Below are 6,689 nucleotides of genomic sequence, written 5' to 3' on the forward strand. Positions count from 1 at the left end.
ATGTCTTTTTTTAATTTTGTGATATTTTCTTCCATGATTCTGTTGAAGATCTGGTCCATGCCATTATCTTGGGATTCTTCTCCTTCCTGTATGCCTATGATTCGTAAGGTTGGTCTTTTTATGGTGTCACACAATTCCTGCATATTCCATTCTTGTGATTTCTTAAATTTTTCATAATCTTTCAGTGTTCTAGTTCACCCACTTTATCTTCCAGTCTCGATACTCTTGTTTTCCATTTCGTTCATCCTATTGGTCAGGCTTTCTCCTGTCGTTTCTAATTGGCTTACTGAGTGTTTCACTTCCTTCTTCATTTCAGCCTGAGCATTATTCAATATTTCTAACTCTTTTCTGAGTTCATTCAGAAGTTTATCGCTATCTTCCTTCAGTTCTTCGATTTTTTTTGTGTGTGTTCTTTAAATTCATTGAATTCTTTATCATGTTTATAATTGTTCTTTTGAGTTCCATGTCCTACATTATCTCTAGGGGGTTCTCATTGTACTCTGCTAGAGGACTATTGGTATTTGGTGGGGATATGTTATTTTGGTTTTTTATGTTATTATTTTTTCTCTGTGATTTTGACATGTGAATTTCTTTTGTAGTTTCTGACTCTTGTGTGATTCTCGGGCCTTCAAGTTTAGGGGACTGCTTTTGTCTTCAGCATTTCCCACAGAGGCCCAATTCAGGTGAGTGTCAGATGTTTTCAGCCTTTCTCCTAAGGTCTGGATCCCTCCAGGATAGATTTTGGCCTCAGGAATTTGGGGGTTGGATTGGCCTGAGAGCCTGGCCCAGGAAAGATGTTGGTCTAGGGCAGCTGGTGCAGAGATGCAAAGGCAGATGGGGCAGGAAGAGGCCCCAAGGACTCCTGGGGACTGCTCTGAGGAGCTGGGTTGGTCTGGATGCAAAGGATCAGGAAGAGGAAAGGTCAGCCCCTGCATCCCAGAAAGAGTCTGGAGGGTGGTGCAGGCCCAGGGAAGCAGAGGAAGGTGAGGGCGGGGCCAGGCCCAGAAGCAGTGCTCCTGGGGAGGAGAGAAGGCACTCTGTTGGTCTGGATGAAAAGGATCAGGAAGTAGTATTGGTTCCCCAGGTGTCTGGGGGCCCGAAGAGAAGGAATGGGACAGGACCCAATGTAGGAGAGATTGGAGGGGGAGATGGGAGGGTGAATGGGGCTGGCGGGGTTAAGGCCTGGAGGGTGCGATCGACTTACCCCGGAGAGAAGCCTGCGGGTGGAGATCTTTTTTAAAGTTTAAAACCTCATTTAATTTTATGTCTTACAGGGTTTATACTGTGTAGAATATTGTATAACTGTATTAATTCAACTGTAAACTTAAAAATTAAAAAAAATTCAGTGTAGTGTTTGCATAGTACCTACACACATCCTCCCATACATTTTAAATCACCCCTAGATTACTTATAATACCTCATACAATGTAAACGATATATAAATAATTGTTGCATTGTGTTGCCTAGGGAATAAAGGCAAAAAAAAAGTTTACACACATTCAAATTTTTGTGACTATTTTCCTTCCAAGGTTGGTTGAATCTACTAGCAGGGAGCCCATCGATATGGAGGACCAATTGAATATTAACACATTACATTTTATATCTAATATATATATAGTTTTTATTTTTCAATTATATATGCCTCAATAAAATTGTAAAATACAATTTAAAAATAATGTAAAACTATCAGGGTATGAGGAACATTGTGTTTAGAACCAAGGGGACATGTTAGCTGTGTCAGTCACAGAAAATATTTTATCATCACAGTTTAGCTTAGCTTGTGTGAAAATAAAATGGAAAGATTGATCAGGAGGTTTCAGAGTCTCATAAAAGAAACATAGGAAGAAGTTCAGAGGGTTTCAAATCAAACATTTCAATGATTAAACTGGAAATGACAATACAAGCCAGGTATAGTGATGCACACCTTTGAGGCCAGACTGGTCTACATAGTGAATTCCAGGACAGCCAGGGTTACATAATGAGATCCCGTGTCTAAAACAACAACAAAACAGCACAACAGCAATAACAACAACCAAAAAACAAACAAACATACAAACAAACAAAAAAACAAAAAAACCCCACAAAAACTAAATAAAATGGCAATGTAATGACTCAGAATTAAGAGGTGTTTTGCCTGGATGCCAGTGGTATCATTGGTAAATTCAGTTCCTGGCACCCATGTTGGGAAGCTCACAACCACCTGTAACTCCAGGAACTGAACTTAGGGCCTCTGCAAGAGCAGTATGCAATCTTAACTGCTGAGCCATCTCTTTAACCTCAAGGTGATATTTCTTGGTCTAGGAACAAGTGTGTGGGGTGGGACACCTATGACTAAATTAGAGGAAAGCAGACAAAGGGCAGACCAGGCGTGGCATCCCTCAAGCTTGCAACAGTAGTCCAGCCCCTTCCAAACCGCTGGAAGACTCAGGGTTGTACTGGTCATCAGTCTTGAGACACTATCTATATGGAGAGAGGAAAGCACTGGGGGGCTTGTCCACTTACTCTTTCATAGCCATAATTCATACTGTTTTGCACCCTTGGGTGGCTTGGAAGTAAGTCAAACCCAAAGTAGTGTAGACAGAGCCTGAGGGTCTCCAACTCCAGTGTCCTCTTCTGGTCCCTGCAGGTACCTGCACTCACATGTACATATTAACCTCATCCCCTAACTTAAAATAAATCTTAAAAAATAAAGAAATATTACCTGTAGGGGTTTGGAGAATAGCTCGGTGAGAGAACACATGCTTAACATGCACAAGGGCCTGGTTTTGAGCCTCAGCACTGAAAAAAAAATTATGTGTGAATGAATACACAATCACGGAAGGCTGAGTGCATGCTGTCTTGGACGCAGAAAGAGTTTTGAATTCATTCAAAAGTATTTTGTTTCAAGGTCTGAAAGAATCTAATATTAGTATTGTGGAATAACAAATTAATGCAAAATCAATCACAGGCACAGACCTATAGTCTCAAGTTCAAGGTCAGCCTTGGCAATTTAGGGAGACCCTGCCCTGAAATAAAGAAGTGAAGAAAGGTCTAGGGCTATAGCTCAGTGTCAGGCCACTTGTCCAGCATGTGTGAAGTTCCAGGCCCCAGTACTGAAAAAGATAAAACTCATTATTATGGACTCTGCCAGATGCATCCAATATCTGTCCTCATTAAATTTTCCCAAAGCTACAATGATAATGCCCTCCAGTGCATGCAGAGTATTATAATTACCGGGAGTAATTAAAGAGGCTCACATTGTGTCAATTGCAGTCTGCCCCTACAACATGATCAGGACGTTGCGAAGGAGAAAGAAGAGGCTGAGTGGCAAGTACAGTTGGTCTTTCTCAGCCCCCACCTGTCGAGAACACTGTCCTATGAAATGACAATTTTCAGGCAGTTCTGTGTTTTCACAGGTTGGGCATCTGAGGATTCAACCAACTGAATCAAAATATTTGAAGAAACAAATTGTATCTGTACGGAACATGTACAGAATATTTTTCTTGTGTTTATCTCCTAACAATACAGCAACGAGTCACACAGGATCCACACTGCTAGGTATTGTGAGTCATTTAAATGTGATTTAATATAGGAGGATGTGTAGGAACTATGCAAGTATGATGTCATTTTATTCAAACATCATGGGATTTTGGTACCAGTGGGATTTTAACATTGTGAAACTTCGGTATTAGAGGGGGAGCCTGGAATGCATCTCCCATGGATACTAAGGGGGGGGGGAGGTATTTCCATCATTTGAAGTCTGAACTTAAAAGATTTAGAAGCTTGCTCTCACCCAAGATTATTTAATTAGTACATGGCAGAGTTAGAATTTAAACTGCTGCTCTTGGTTTCCACTACTGCACATTGCCATATACCTTCTCATGACCTGGAACTTAAAGTAAATTGGGTTTATCTTTAACTTTACTGTTGACTTACCTGGTCACCCATGACGATTCATTTCTTCCCAGTCTCTTGAGTGTTTCTCTGTCATCTGAAGGATGCCCCTGCAACTGGCCACTTTCTTACTGTAGTGGGAGGGCTTAAAAGGATGGATGGCTCAGGGTGCCCTCCAGGTATGAGGATTCAAGGTTACATTTAATACAGACTGCTCTTGCTGCCCTGAAAACATTATGATTGATTAGTTGTGAGTATTTTTTTGGGAGGGAACTACTTAAAGATTGAACATTTTGTTTTCACTGAGAGGTTTGGCATATGAGCCAAACCTGAACCAGATGATCAGTGCCAGTTTTTCATGCATGGCCTGCACGAACATCACAAGAAATGAGGGCTCAAGTGAGGCTTGGAGGCCTTGAGGGGCTGGAGAGATGTCTCAGTGATTAAGAGCACTTGCTGCTTTTCCAAAGGACCCAGGTTCAGTTCTCAGCCCCTCCATCCATGACTCACAGCCACCTGTAAGTCTAGTTCCAGGAGATCCAATGCCCTCTTTTGGCCCCTATGGGTACTGCATGAACATGGTGCATATACATGCACTCAGGTACACACATGTGTAAAATAAATAAAATAAATGAATAAATTTTCAAAATATGGCCTTGACTGTTCAGTTTTTTGTTTGTTTTTTGTAAACCATTCACACAGAGAATTTTACCACCTTGCCTAGCTATTCTGAAATGTACAGTGCAGGGGAATTAGGGACACTCATGTTGTGCAAGTACTGCCACATCTATCTAGAAGTTTGGCATCATCAAACTGAAACTCTTACCTCATCAAACACCAGTTTCTCCTTCCCTTTCCCCAGCCCTGTCAACCCCATTCTTTCTGTCTTTATGAATCTGAGTACCCTAGGTACTACACATAAGTGACCTAGTAGATCCTTTTGTGACTGACTTGTTTCACTCAGTATCATGTTCTTAAAGTTCATCCATGTAGCATACAATGGGGCTTCATTTTTTTCAAAAAACATACTAATATTTCATTATATGTATGTACCATATTTTCGGACCCTTCCATCTGTTAGTGTGCACATGGGTTGCCTCCACCTAGTACAAAAAAATTTTATGTGTTTGCCTGCATGTATGTATGTGCACCATGTGTGTGCAGGTGCCTACAGAAGACAGAAAAGGGAATCATATCCTCTGGAACTGGAGTTACAGATAGTTGTAAGCTGCCATGTGGATGTTGGGAACTGAACTCAGGTCCTCTGCGAGAGCAACCAGTGCTAACCACTGAACAATCCCTCCAGTCCCCTGCTTCCATTTGTTGGCTCTTGTGCATGATATTGCCATGAACACAGGTTTATAAGCATCTGCTCAGGTAACCACTTTCAACTTTGTCACCCGAGAATTCATACTCTTTCTAGTCTCCAGGGTAGCATTTAAAAAATTTAACTTATTACTTTCATTTTATGTCTATGAGTATATTTCCTGCATGTATGTAAGTGCACCTGTGTCATTCAGTGCCCACAGAGGTCAGAAGAAGACATCAGGATCCCCTGGAACTGGAGTTATAGAGGGTTGTTAGCCACTATATGAGTGCTGGGAACTGAACCCAGGACTTCTGCAAGAGTAGCCACCAGTGCTCTTAGCTGCTGAGCCATTTCTCCAGCCCCAGGACAGTATTTTGGTGTCCTGTTTTTAATACTGTCTTGTAAAGCAAAGCAAAGTGACTGGAAAATGCTCCTGACAGTAAGCTTGTAGGAAAAGCAACTTTGCTTTCTGCTGTTAATTGTGTTTTCGAATCTCTTCTTGCATTCCATCTAGGCACGTTGAACAGTTGGTCTTTCTGGTGATAGACAGGTGTTTTTCTGGGAGGTTGTGCAGAGCACAGAGACCCTCAGGCTCCATCACAGGGCTCCTACCATCTCTTTTGTGCCTTTGAAACACCCCATACATGTTTCCTTGAGCCTTGCACCTACCCTACCCCATCACTCTCTGCCACTTCTTTCCCTATATTTCAAATTGAGCTTTCAAAGCCCTGACTAGCTGCTTGGTTAAGAAGCCATTTAGTAATTGAAAATAAAGCTACCCAACCCTCCAAGAAAAAGTCCAGTTTTAATAACTCACTCAAAAAAGTTTGGCTTTGTTCAGGCCTTACCCATGATGCGCACAACGTTGAGGAGCCATCCTACCCAGGGATCTTTCAGCAGTTCAGGTTCGTGGAGGTAAACTCACTCAGTTTGGTGGGGGTGGTCCTGTCTGTTTCATCATGGAAGTTTATTCTGTGTCTCAGGAGCCCTCAGAAATCTGTTCCCCAGATGGAAGTCTCTACAAAAGGCTCCTTTTTGTGTGCAATTCTCACATTTTTCTTCAATTTAATTAAATGAATAATAAAATAGATCAAGTAAGTTGTAATCCTCCCCATTTTCTTTCTTTTGTAACAAGCACTGCTGTGAATCTGACCACTTAGTTTATGATTAGCCAAGTGGGAGGCAGGTTAATGGGTGATTCCTCAGGAAGGGAAATTAAGGGTGAGCTGAAGGCCACCCAAAGCAAGATGTCACCAGGTCTCAGCATGATTTTTTATTTCTTTCTTTAAAAGGCTTTCATTCTCTAAGTTTGAGTTTATCAGGTGAGTTCATAGGTACCTAAGATTTAATTGCTCTTTAGAGAGGAGATTTAGGGGCAGGTAGACCCTGAGCCTTCACTATGACCTTTGCCTGAAGGTGCCCTTTGGACTGAAGCTTGAGACCTAGTACTGGGCACATATCTGACTTCCTCTCTGGAGGCAGGAGAGGGAATATGGGGAGGCACTGC

At 41.8% G+C, this 6,689-nt stretch overlaps 1 long non-coding RNA gene across 1 annotated transcript; it reads right to left on the bottom strand.

Annotated features, from left to right (window-relative positions):
* Positions 1 to 2,699: 2,699 nt before the first annotated feature.
* LOC115070103 lies at positions 2,700 to 6,218 on the bottom strand. Its single transcript, XR_003849300.1, has 3 exons — positions 6,031 to 6,218; positions 3,916 to 4,098; positions 2,700 to 2,778 (listed from the first exon to the last, which is right to left on the bottom strand). It is a non-coding gene; the product is annotated as an uncharacterized LOC115070103 (long non-coding RNA).
* Between the last annotated feature and the right edge of the window lie 471 nt (positions 6,219 to 6,689).

Source organism: Nannospalax galili, unplaced genomic scaffold (assembly GCF_000622305.1).
Source record: "Nannospalax galili isolate Female #2095 unplaced genomic scaffold, S.galili_v1.0 scaffold72, whole genome shotgun sequence".
Classification (NCBI taxonomy): Eukaryota; Metazoa; Chordata; class Mammalia; order Rodentia; family Spalacidae; genus Nannospalax; species Nannospalax galili.